The sequence below is a fragment of the Pongo pygmaeus genome, chromosome 17 (assembly GCF_028885625.2).
Source record: "Pongo pygmaeus isolate AG05252 chromosome 17, NHGRI_mPonPyg2-v2.0_pri, whole genome shotgun sequence".
Taxonomy (NCBI): Eukaryota; Metazoa; Chordata; class Mammalia; order Primates; family Hominidae; genus Pongo; species Pongo pygmaeus.
This window is the reverse complement of record NC_072390.2, coordinates 25,696,773-25,710,063: the sequence shown is the minus strand read 5'-3', so window position 1 is coordinate 25,710,063 and position 13,291 is coordinate 25,696,773. Positions and strand designations below refer to the sequence as shown.

General features: G+C 45.5%; 1 protein-coding gene across 8 annotated transcripts in view; it reads left to right on the top strand.

Moving 5' to 3' along the window:
- The first annotated feature begins 200 nt into the window (after window positions 1-200).
- The window catches only part of RALBP1 (ralA binding protein 1), a 64,142-nt gene continuing 51,051 nt past the window's right edge, over window positions 201-13,291 (top strand). Inside the window, exons 1-3 of one of the 8 annotated variants that reach the window (XM_063653900.1) lie at window positions 2,338-2,458; window positions 5,020-5,283; window positions 6,106-6,287. The gene's annotated coding sequence lies outside the window, so the exon portion shown is untranslated. The other 7 variants (XM_063653903.1, XM_063653901.1, XM_063653902.1 and 4 more) reach the window with 7 other exon arrangements.

The following is a 13,291-nucleotide window of genomic DNA, read 5'->3' as shown; positions in this document are numbered from 1 at the left end:
TTGTTTGATTTCCAATGCTCTGAAAGGGTTGTTTTTGCCAATTTATCCAATTTTATACTGGTTTTGTGTGCAGAGAATGGCTGACTATGCCACACAGCCATAGCTAAAAGTCCCTTCCACCGTTTTTTACGTAGGAACCTGTATTAATTAGGACCTTTCAGAGTCATGTAAAAGAAATCCAACTGAATTAGTTAGGACTTTTAGAATTTTAATATGAACTGGCTTAAACAATACAGGAAATTTGTGGTTCACAATTCTGGATAGTCTGTAAGACGGCCTTGCTCACAATTCCGAATAGTCTATAGGATAGTCCATAGAATCAAACAGGTGAGGTTTGATACTGCAGCTCAAATCATGCCACCAAACACAAGATTCTTCTCCATCTTTCCCGCATTAATTTGACGGTACTGACTTCAACCCCAGGCTCTACTTGTTGCCCTCCCTCTAAACTCTCATCCCTCTAGGGTTTCCCCTTATAGGAGGAAAACGGTTGCCACATTTCCAGGCATCATATACTTACACCATGCTAGAGGAGCAAGGAAGCTACAGTTTACTGGAAGCCCCAGGCCAAGTCTTTGTGGGTTCATTGTTTCTGACTGGGCTTGTGACCATCTCTGCTGCTAGAGGGAATGGTTATGTTGCCTGGCTTAAATGGAAGGAATAAATGCTCAAGTGGCAGCCAACAAATACATTCTATATCCACACATATTGGCTCCAAATAATAAATCAATGAATGAATGGGCTCACCCACTTAGGCTCACATGCTCACAGCACTTAAAGAGCTCCACAAACCATGCCCTCCAAATGAAACCACGGTCTACATTCTGCCAGCTCTTTCTCCATTTCCATTTCTCCTTTCTTCTCTTTCACACCCTCACCTTTGGCTAGGCCACTTGATGTTGCAAGAAACACGTCCATCAGCAGTTGCCTCAGTAGAAAACTCCCTCTCCTTCCCTCCTGCGTCCACATAGCAATTTCAGGCAAGGCCTCCATAAGGCCCAGCGTGGATCAGTGCCTGTCCCTTGGCCGAATCAGTGCTGTCACAGGCAGAGAATTGTCACTGCCATGCTCACCTGCCCAGCCCAGTGGTCAGAGGAGACTGTTACTGCGAGAGGAGCCATGAGAAGGCTTTTCCGAAAGTCAAAGACCAATGGCTACCTCAGACCATCCCGTATCCACTCGTGGGAGGCCCCTGAATGAATCTAAGGCCTCAGGGGTTGAACTTTACTCAGTAGGGAGCGCAGAGTACTAGGGACAAATTTACCGCCCGCTTTGAGGAAAGCTGATGTGGGAGCAGAGAGCAAGATGGATAGCAGCGGCCAATCTAAATGGGCAACGAAGTGCCACAGAGAGTGCGGCACGTAGGAATGCGAGTGACAGGGAAGGGTCGTCTATTCCAAGTCCCACCTCTCCCCTAATAAACTGCCATATTTCAGAAAACACGAAGACTGCTGAAGCCGTTTCCAGCCTTCGCTACGCATTAGCAGAGCAACTCAACAAGCCTGGGTGAAAGGCTTCTCGAAGAAATTCAGTTATCTCTACTGCCAGCCAAACACGGCCTGGGCAGCTTTCCTCGGGGGCTGCTCGGTAACCACTGAGCCGGGGGCGCGCTGGAGCCCTGCAGAAGCCCACACCCGCTTCAGGAATTCCGTGGATGTTCCCGACAGAGGTTTATTCCCGCCTCTCCCTACAGGCCCACGGCGCTCCTTCCTCCAACCGCACACCCAGTCGAAGGCGGGGCAGCCGCCCCACCCAGCGGCAAGCCAGGCGGCCCCCAGTCTGGTTTAACTGGTTGGAACGACTAAAGTACGCTGGCGCAAGGAAAGCTCTCAACTTCGGGAGCTAAGGCGCAGGCTGGCCAGAGCGTGGAGAGGAAAGCCCTTTCCATCCTCAAGGCCATCGCAGGAGATGCCCGCAAGCCACCTTCGCCAGCACCACTCCGGGGTAAGCAGTCCATCCCCGAAACCCGCAAGGCCACAGACTGCGCAGGCGCCTGCAGAGCACTGGCGCTCGGCGCGTTCTCTCGCGCTCTTCTTCAGTCTCCTCAGCAGCCTGGGGACGAAGGAGTCGCGGTGCCTCCTGGGTGTTGTAGTTTGCTTTCTTGGCGAGAGGCCTTCGGGCTGGCTGGACGCCGGGGCCTTGGGAACTACGCCTCCCAGCGCGCCCCGCGCGAGAGCCCAGGACGCCTGCCCTTGACGGCTTCAGCCGTCTGAGCAGAGAGGAGGATCCGGGAAGCCGGCTGCGGCGGGAGGAGGGAATGCGCGTGCGCGCTGGACCGGCTTGGCCCGTTCCGTCCCAATCATTGTAAACAGGCGGAGGCTGGGCGGGGTGGGAATGGGGCGCCCGAGGCCGGCCTGGGGCGCAGCGCAGGAGGCGGCTCCGGTGGCTGCGGCGGCAGCGTGAGCGCGAGGAGGCGGAGGCTGCGGCGGGGCGGGCGGTCGCGCGGCGGCAGGCACAGGTCAGTCGCAGGGACCGGTCGCGTGCTAGGGTCGCGGCGATGCCCCTGGAGTGCCCGAGGAACCCTCTCCCGCGCCGGCCTCGCGCCCGCGTCTGTCAGGCAGCGTGTGGGGCTCGGTGCTCGCAGCGCTCGGGTTTGAAGTTGGGGGTGGGGGGCGTGGCTGCCCCCGGCGTGGGTTCCTCCCCGGAAAGCTTCGCCCCAGTTTTGGTCCCCTTGGCCGTGCGTCCCTCCCACTGGCCGACGGGCCTCCCTTCGTGGCGTCCTCGTTTGTGGTGCTCTCGGGGGCCGGGGGTGGAGAGTTAGGAGTCCCCAGGCCTCGGGGAAGCTCTTGGGGGGCGCCTGGACAGAGGCTAGGGGACCCAGCCCTCACGGTTGGTGGATCGTGCCCGGCATAGTGGCCAGGCTCCGGGGCTTACCCAGGGGACCAGGACAGGCTCCTGGTGTCGCCCACCGCTGGCACTGAGCAGTGGGCGCCTTTGGGTGCTGCGGTCCTTCCTTCAGGTTTCAGTGGGAATGGACGGACAGATCTGGAGTTGAAAATTCTTTTCACAACTCATGTTCAACTGTTTGTGTTGCCAAAATGCTCTTAATGAGGTCAGTTTTCTTCCTCTTTTTTTAAAAACTGATCGTTGTGAGAGTGAAACAGGTTTTACAGAATGTTTAACACCTCCGTCTTCCCTGAAGTAATTTTGCTGTTTCAAGTTTTGGGATTCAGTATTACAAAGCCTTCCTCTTGAGCAAGGCCTAGTACAGTTCTTAAAGGTCCCTAGCATGTTAATTCGAGGTGTTTTGAGCGTGCATGTACAGGAAGTGCAGCCGTTTGGCCGTTGAGTTAGTCCTCCATCCAGCCTTGTTAGAAAAGCTTTCGCTGAATTTTTTATTTAGTGGAGTGGTCATGTTCTAATGCTGCAGTACTTTGGGGAGTATTCCATTATACTTGGCAGTTATTCACGAAATACTGAACTTGTGATAAGGTTTTGTTTTGGTGCTCAGCATTTCTAAATGAATAAGTGGGACTGTGAATAAGAAAGATCACCTCACTTTCTGTTTTTAGAGTTATTGTGGTCATTTGATAACTCCTTTCTGTCTTTGTGAAAGTAATTACTGTAAGCTGGAGTGGCGGTAGTAGGGGTAGGAAGGAGGTCAGTAGAGTGGTTCCCACGTCTCATTCAAAGTATCTGGTAGATCCAAGTGGGGTAGGGTAGTTAACAGTAGCTTTTTTTTTTTTATTTTTTATTTTTTGAGACGGAGTTTCGCTCTTGTTGCCCAGGTTGGAGTGCAATGGCATGATCTCAGCTCACCACAGCCTCTGCCTCCTGGGTTCAAATGATTCTGCTGCCTCAGCCTCCTGAGGGGATTACAGGCATGCGCCATCACGCCCGGCTAATTTTATATTTTTAGTAGAGACATTTTTTACATGTTGGTCAGGCTGGTCTTGAACTCCCGACCTCAGGTGATCTGACCGCCTAGGCCTCCCAAAGCGCTGGGATTACAGGCACCACCGCGCCCGGCCAACAGTAGTAGCTTTTGAGAAGTGACTCTTCAAACAAGGTATCTCGAAACAATGTAATACAACTTAGTTTGCTTTCTCTTCAAAATATTGTTTCTAATTATAGATCTTATCCGGAGTATTTCTCCCCTAATTTAGAATAGGAAAGTGGTATCAGAAAGTGCATAATAACTTTAATTTGTACAGTTATATTTGCATAGTTGTTTGCTTGGCAAGAAGAGATCGGGCCCAGCATGTAACCCAAAAGAATATTGTTTCTGTTTTGAAAGATCCCTGATAGAAACTTATGTTAGTTTGTATAAGAGGGTACAAGGAAAAATGCAGATTATTTAGAGTACAGGAATTACTATGTAGAAAGTACTGTGACCAGGTGAAGAGGACTTAAAGATACAGAAGGCAATGTTCCTGCCTTCAGGGTAGTTGAACCTTATCTCTTACTTTAACTGTCAACAAGTACAAGATTGTTTTGATTGAAGAACATATGCGGGTACAGTGGATGTACAAAGGAGATAGTGGTCAATTTCTTAAAGTGAAGAAAAGAGCTGAAGAAGAGGGAAACTGTAAGGAAAAACTATGTAGAAGGTGATGAAAATCAGGAGTGTACAGGCATAGAAAGAATGGGCATTTAGGTAGAAGGAGCAGTGTGAGAAAAAGCATGGGAGTCTAAAATTACAGAGTAGCAGCTGCAAAAATAGCAAGTATAATACAGGGTGGTGGCAAGACCTGAAACTGGGGAGATAGGCAGAGAACAAATTATGGATCTTGCAGACCATCAAAATAATTACAATTTTATTTTATAAGCAAATAGGAGTCATTGAGAGGACAAAGAAGAGACCTAAGCCAGCTCACCCCATTTTTAACCCTCTGCTATAGGTCAGGCACTGTATTAGGTACGGTATATTTTATGTCCTTAAGCTTAAAGAAGGCTTAGTCATGACTGATGCAGAAATTGGGGGGCTGGGGCAGGGGTGGGGAAGGAACTTTTAGAGGGAAGGGTGGACAGAAACGTAGGAGAGAAACAACATGGAACACTTTTTTTTTTCCAATACAGACACCATCGCTCAGTTTTATTGGTTTTGTTGTATTAGCCTCTGAAGTAGGCAATTATTGGTGTGAACATACATTTTAAAAAACATCTGGAGTCGAGTGCAAGAGTGTAAGAGTGTCAACTCAGTGCAAGTACTGTTGGTGAGCATTATGTCCTGAGGATGAAATCGGAGGACCAACAGGCCCAGGAGGCTTCACAGCGAACACCACATGCCTCACACCCAAAAGGACAGCAGACCACGCTTCAGAACGGAACCGCCTTCTCCATGTAAACTTTTGACGTAAACTTTATGCTTCAGGGTGGCCTCTTCTGCTCCGAGAGCCTCTCCTTCTGCGTCCCGAGTTTGGGAATGACCCGGCCGGGCTCAGGCCCAGGCGGTGGAGGCCTCGGTGTGGCAGTGCTGTGCTTGTCCATGTTCCCAGGAGTCCGGGTTCAGAAGCCCCGTCTCCGGTGGGTTGGCAGCTTCGCGGTAGCTGGGCTAGTCTTCCTCTGGAAACTCAGTAAAAAGAGTCGGCCCTGTCCGCCTGAGCTCGAGTTTCCTACTGAGCTACAGGCCAGCCTGCCTCAGGGGCAGAAGGGTTTGCCTCCGGCCTTGGTCAGGGCGAGCAGCTCCCTGGCAGCGCCCGGAGCTGGGGTGTCCTGGGGCGCGGCAGGCGGAAAGGCGCGCGCGGGCCAGGGGTGCAGTCAGCACGGAATATGGAAGAGAATGGGAAGTTGTTTTCTGTAGCTGTAGCATTAGTTGTGGTGATAAGTAGCAGAAGATGAGGTTGCACGGATCCTCAAAAGTATTGCGTGCCATTCCAAGGACCTTACCATTTTTTCCTGTAGATAATAATAGGGTTTATGTATTTTAATGAACAGAGAGACATGATATGATTTTTATTTTATTTTTTTACTTTTTTGAGATAAAGTCTCACTGTGTCACCCAGGCTGAAGTGAAGTGGCACTCACCGCATTCCGTCATGGCTCACTGCAGCCTCGACTTCCCAGGCTCCAGCGATCCTCCCACCTCAGCGTCACGAGTAGCTGGGACCACAGGGGAACGCCACCACACCTGGCTAATTTTTTTGTATTTTTTTTTTTTTGTAGATATGGAGTTTTGCTATGTTGCCCAGGCTGGTCTTAAACTTTGAGCTCAGGCAGTCCACCCCTCTCGGCCTCCCAAAGTGCTGGGATTACAGGTGTGAGCCACCGTGTCCTGCCAAGATTTTTATTTTAGAAAGATCATTCTGGAATTGTAGAGTAAGGATTTCAGAAGGGATGGAGAGAAGGTAAGAATGGATGTAGAAAGACTGTTTAGGAGGTTTTTGCACTAATCGAAGTGAGAAATAAGGGTGCAAACTAAGGCAATGTTAGAGGGGTTATGGAGGACGAGGGTAATAGAAATATTTAGAAAGTAGAATTCATAGGATTCAGCAACAATTGGATATGGGGAGTGAGGGAAAAATAATAGAATAAGATGACTTGGATTTTAACTTGGGTGATTGAAGAGACAATGGTAAAATATACTGAGACGGGGAATTCAGGAAGAGAAGCACATTTGAGGAGAAACAGTATTTTAGCTTCTGAACATATTGAGTGGAAATTATCTGTGAAACATCCAGGTGGAATCATCTGCTATGGAACTGTGAATGTGGATTTGGAGTACAATGTAACAGGCTATATTATGAGTGGTATCTGAATTCTTTGATTTAGATAACACCAAATAAGAAGAGTTCATTAACATAAAATAGTTCTGGAAATAGGTTGTGGAGAACATTTAAAGCCAGGTAGAAGAAGAGCTGGGAAAGGAAATTCCTAAGTGTTTGGAGATGTAGAGAAATCATGAGAAAATGTCACAGAAGCCAAAGTGGAATCTGGTACCATCACAGCTCACTACAACCTCCACCTCCTGGGCTCAAGCCATCCTCCTACCTCAGCCACTCAAGTAGCTGGGACTGCAGGCACATACCACCACACCTGGCTAATTTTTGTATTTTTGGTAGGGATGGAGTTTTGCCATGTTGCCCAGGCTGGTCTTGAACTCCTGGGCTCAAGCGATCTGCCTGCCTTGGCCTCTCAAGTGCTAGGATTACAGTTGTGAGCCTCTGCATTGGGCTGGGATCATTTTTAAAGGAAGTTATACTTCACAATCAACTCTCAAGAAAAAATATAAATTAATATTTTTTTTAGGAAAGCCTCAGGCACAGTGGCTCACGCCTGTCCTCCCAGCACTTTGGGAAGCTGAGATGGGAGGATTGCTTGAGCCAAAGAGTTTGAGACCAGCCTGGGCAACATAGGGAGACTGGCATCTCTGCAAAAAAAAAAAAAAAAAACAATTAGCTGGCTGTGGTGGTGGACACCTGTGGTCCCAGCTACTCAGGAGGCTGAGGTGGGATGATCGCTTGATCCTGGGAGGTTGCAGCTGCAGTGAGCTGTGATTGTGCCACTGCATTGCAGCATGGGTGACATAGTGGGACCCTGGCCTAAAAAAAAGGAAAGCCATACTTTAAATGCTTTGAAAAGTTGAGCGAAAGAAGTTATTAAGAGTCTATTGATTTGGTATCGAGGTTATTCAATTTGATAACTGTGTGAGAACAGTTTTGATAGAATGGTTGGGGGAGGAGGTAGGTTTCATTGAGTTGAGGAGTTGAGGTTAGAGAGTGGAAAAGCATATGTAGATTATAATAAATCAATTTTAGCCATGAAGGGGAGAATAGAAAGAGGTGGTAGCAGAGGGTGATAAAGGGTTGAGAGAGATTTTTAACATGGCAAAGACTTGAACCTGCTTTTCTTTTTTAAAACAGCTTTATTGAAATATAATTCATGTATCCATAAAATTCACACCTTTAAATTGTACAATTCATTGGTATGTAGCATGTATTTATTCATTAGTCCATGTGACTTAATTTTTTTTTTTTTTTTTTTTTTGAGACAGAGTCACACTCTGTCACCCATGCTTGAGTACAGTGGTGCAGCCACAGCTCATTGCAGCTTGACTTCCCAGGCTCAGATAGATGATCCTCCAGCTTCAGCCTCCTGAGTAGCTGGGACTACGGGTGTGTGCCACTATGCCTGGCTAATTTTTTGTATTTTTTTTTGTGGAGACGGGGTTTTGCCATATTGCCCAGGCTGGTCTCAAACTCCTGGGCTCAAGTGATCCACCTCTCTCGACTTCCCAAAGTGTTGGGCTTACACGCATGAGCCACCTCGTGCAGCCTCATTGATTTTTAGTACAGATGCTTCTCTACTTACGACACAGTTACATCCTGATAAACCTATAGCAATTTGAAAATATTGTAAGTGGAAAATGCATTTAGTGCACCTAACATAGCTTAGCCTCGCCTACTGTAAACATGCTCAGAACACTTATATTAGCCTACAAAATCCTCTAACACAAAGTTTATTTTATAATAAAGTGTGGAATATCTCATGTAATTTATTGAATACTGAAAGTGAAAAACAGAATTATTTTGTGGATACCATGTAAAGTTGAAAAATCCCAAGTTGAAACATTGTATGTTAGGGACAGTCTGTATATACAGAGTTGTACAGCCATCACCACGGTCAATTTTAGAACATTTTCATTACTCCCCCCAAAAAACCTGCTCCTCATTAGCAGTAGTCACTCACTATTTCCCCTGCCCTCATTAATCTACTTCTGTATCTCTTGATATTTCAGATATTCTACATATTTCATATAAATGAAACCATATATATCATCTTTTGCAACTGCTTTCCTTCACTTAATGTTTTCAAGGTTCATCCATATTGTGGGATATATTAGCACTTCATATTTTTTATTGCAAAACAGTACTCTCTTATCTGGAAATACCACATTTCATTTATCCATTTATTAGTTGAACATCTAAGTTGTTTCTCCTTTTTGACTATTGTGAATAATGCTGGTGTGAATATTCATGTACAAGTTTTTGTGCAGGCATATGTTTTCATTTCTCTTGTGTATATACCTAGAAGTAGAATTTCTGGGTGTGATGTTATACAATAAGAAATATATATTTGGTCTTTGTCTCTGGTTCCTAGCCCAGAACTTCAAAGATCCTTGGAACTTCCTGAGTAATAGAGGTAATAGAGCATATTTTGGTATTCATAATAAGTCTCTTTCAGTCACATCTGAATTTATGCTAATAAAGTGATTCTTGGTAGGCCCCTAGACAACTTCAGGATGGAAGCTGGTTGCCAGAAGAACCAACTGTGTCGATTAGAGAGTTGGAACTTGCAGCCCCATCCCTGGATGGGTGAGGTGGTGGTGGTGAGGACTGGGTATTGAGATCAGTTACCAGTGGCCAGTGATGTAATCAGTCATGCCTGTGAAATGGGACCTCCATAAAATCGTCTAAACAGTGGTTTTCAGAGAGATTCTGGGTTGGTGAATGCATCCTTATGCTGGGAAGGTGTTGCTTCAACTTCATGGGACAGAAACTCCTATACTTGGAACCCATCTCGGCCTCACCCTTGTGCCTTTTGATTTGGTTGTTTATTTATATCCTTTATAATAAACTGATAGGCATAAGTAAAGTGTCTCCCTGAGTTTTGGTGAGCCATTCTTGCAATTTGGTCAGAAGTACAGGTGGCAATGTGCAGCTTGTGGCTGGTAACTGAAGTAAGGGTAGTCTTGTGGAACTAAGCCTGTGGAGTCTGACATAAACTCTGGGCAGTTAGTGTCAGAATTGAATTATAGGGCACTCAGTTGGTGTCTGGAAAGTTGGAGAACTGTATTGGTATGGAAAAACACTTCCACATGTGGTGTCAGAAGTGTTGTTAGAAAACAGCTCATGTGGTAACTCTTGTTTAACAGTTTGAGGAACTGCAAAATTGTTTCCCAAAGCGACTGCACCATTTTATAATCCAATTCTTCAATTTCTCTACATCTTTGCCAATACTTGCCATTTGCTTTTTAAAATTTTAGCTATCTTGGCGTGAAGTGGTATCATGTTGAGGGTTAGATTTTCATTTCCCTGGTGGCTAAGATGTTGAACATCTTTTCATGTGCTCATTGGCCATTTGTATATTCTCTTTGTGGAAATATCTACTGAAATCCTTTGTCCATTTTTAAATTGTATTATTGGTTATTGAAAGAGTTCTTTGTACGTTTGGTTACTAAATGCCTATCAGATATATGATTTACAAATACTTCTATTTTCTGGGTTGTCTTTTCACTTTCTTGATAATATCCTTTTGATGCATTAAAAGTTTAAATTTTACAGTATAATTTATCTGTTTTTTTTGTTCGTTACACATGCTTTTGGTGTCATATCTACATTGCCAAATCCAAGGAATGAAGATTTACTCCATATTTTCTTCTAAGAGTTCTGTGGTTTTAGTTCTTATATTCAGTTGTTGGTCCACATTTTTATATGGTGTGAGATAGGGGTCCACGTTTTTTTGTTTTTTTTTTTTTGAGACAGAGTCTCACTCTGTCGCTCAGGCTGGAGTGCAGTGGCACAATCTCAGGTTACTGCAATCTCCGCCTCCCAGGTTCAAGCGATTCTCATGCTTTGGCCTCCCGAGTAGCTGGGATTACAGGCGAGCGCTACCACACCCAGCCAATTTTTCTATTTTTACTAGAGATGGGGTTTCACCACATTGGCCAGGCTGGTCTCGAACTCCTGGCCTCAAGTGATCCACCTACGTTGGCCTCCCAAAGTGCTGGGATTACAGGCGTGAGCCAGTGCGCCCTGCCAGAGGGGGTCCACTTTTTTGCATGTGGTAATCTAGTTGTCCCATCCTCATGTGTTGAAGAGACCATTATTTCCTGATTGAGTGGTCCTGATATCCTTGTTGAAAAATCAGTTGACCACAAATGTCTGGGTTTTTTCCCTTGGACTCTTGGTTTGATTCTCATGGTTGATATAGCTATCCTTATGCCAGGCACCATGTGCTGTTTTGATTACTGTAGCTTTGTAGTACATTTTGAAATTGAGATGTGTGAATTCTTCGACTTTGCTGTTTCCAGTATTTGGTGGCTCTTCAGGGTCCCTTGCAATTCCGTATGAAACTGAGGATCCATTTCTGTAGAAAAGGCCATTGGAATTTTAATAGAGATTGCATTGAATTTGTAAAACATTTTGGGTAGTAGTTCTGTTTTAAAAATATTAAGTCTTCCAATCCATTAACAATAGGATGTCTTTTCACTTATTTAGTTTGTCTTTAATTTCTTACACAATATTTGTAGTTATCAGTGTCAAGTCTTTCACTTCCGTGGTTAAATTTATTTCTATTTATTTTTTTAGGTGCTGTTGCAAATGTAATTGTATTTTAAATTTGTTTTTCACAATGTTCATTGCCTAGTGTTTAGATATACAACTTATTTTCTGTCGCCTTATATTGTGTGACTTTGCTGAACTCCTTATTAGTTCCCATAGTTTTCTTGTGTATTCTTTTGAGTTTTGCATATAAGATCATGCTGTCTGTAAACAGAGATAGTTTTACCTCTTCTTTTCCTATATGGGTATCTTTTATTTATTTATTTATTTTTCATTCCTAATTGCCCAGGCTAGAACTTCCCATACAATGCTAAATGAAAGTGGCAATAACAGACTTCCCGTCTTGTTCCTTATCTTAGGAGGAAAGCTTCCAGTCTTTTACCATTTAGTATAATGTTAACTGTGGGTTTTTCTTTCTTTTCTTTTTTCTTTTTCTTTTTTTTTTGAGACACGGTCTCGTTCTGTCATCCAGGCTGGAGTGCAGTGGTGCAATCATGGCTCACTGCAGCCTTGACCTCCCAGGCTCATGTGATACTCCCACTTCAGACTCCTGAGTAGCTGGGTCTACAGGCGTGAGCCACTATGCCTGGCTAATTTTTGTATACTTTGTAGAGACAGGGTCTCCCTACGTTGCCCAGGCTGGTCTGGAGCTCCTGGGCTCAAGCTTCTGCTTCAGCCTCTCAAAATGCTGGGATTATAGGCATGAGCCACCATGCCTGGCAACTGTGAGTTTTTCATTGATACACTGTATCAGTTTAAGGATGCTCCTTATGTTCCTAGTTTGTTGAGTACTTTGTTGAGTGTTTGTCAAGTGTGTTGCTTAATTATCTACATATTTTTGAAGTTTTCAACATTTTGTCTGTTATTGATTTTCAGTTTCATTTCATTGTGATCAGAGAACGTACTTTGTATGATTTTAGTCTTTTAAAGTTTATTGAGGCATGTTTTATTGCCTAACGTATGATCTGTCCTGAGACTGTTCCATGTGCATTTGAGATAGATTTGTATTACATTGTCTTTGGGTGGGGTGTTCTATAGATATCTGATAGATCTAGTTGCTTTATAGTGTTGTTCAAGTCTTCTTTTTCATTGTTGATCTTCTCTCTAGTCTATCCATTATTGAAAGGGAGGTGTTGGAGTCTCCATTTATCATTGAACTGCCTCTTCGCCTCTCATTTCTGTCAGTTTTTGTTTTGTATCTTTTGGAGGTTCTGTTGTTATGTGCAATGTATGTTTACAATGGTTATATCTTGTTGGTGGATTTACCCATTTATCATTATATAATATTTAAGAGATAGTCTACATTGTTTGCTATTAGCATAGACTTTCTTTTATTGTTTATTTTTTGAGACAGAGTCTCGCTCTGTTGCCCAGGCTGGAGTGCAGTGGCACGATCTCGGCTCACTGCAACTTCTGTCTCGCAGGTTCAAGCGATCCTCCAGCTTCAGCCCCTGTAGTAGCTGGGACTACAGGCATGCACCACCATGCCCGGCTGATTTTTGTATTTTTAGTAGAGACAGAGTTTCGCCGTGTTGGCCAGGCTGGTCTCAAACTCCTGAACTCAGGTGATCCACCTGCCTCAGTCTCCCAAAGTGCTGGGATTACAGACATGAGCCACCGCACCCGGCCTAATATAGACTTTCTAGTTCCCTTTTGGTTACTGTTTGCATGAAATCTCTTTTTCTTTCTTTCCCTTCCTTCCTTCCTCCCTCCCTCCCTTCCTCCCTCCCTCCCTCCCTTCCTCCCTCCCTCCCTTCCCCCCTTCCTCCCTTCCCCCCTTCCTCCCTTCCCCCCTTCCTCCCTTCCCCCCTTCCTCCCTTCCCCCCTTCCCCCCTTCCCCCCTTCCCCCCTTCCCCCCTTCCCCCCTTCCTCCCTTCCCCCCTTCCTCCCTTCCCCCCTTCCTCCCTTCCCCCCTTCCTCCCTTCCCCCCTTCCTCCCTTCCCCCCTTCCTCCCTTCCTCCCTTCCTTGTCTCGCTCTGTCGCCAGGCTGGAGTGCGGTAGTAGCAGGATCTCGGCTCACTGCAATCTCCGCCTCCCGGGTGCAAGCAATTCTCTTGCCTCAGTTTCCT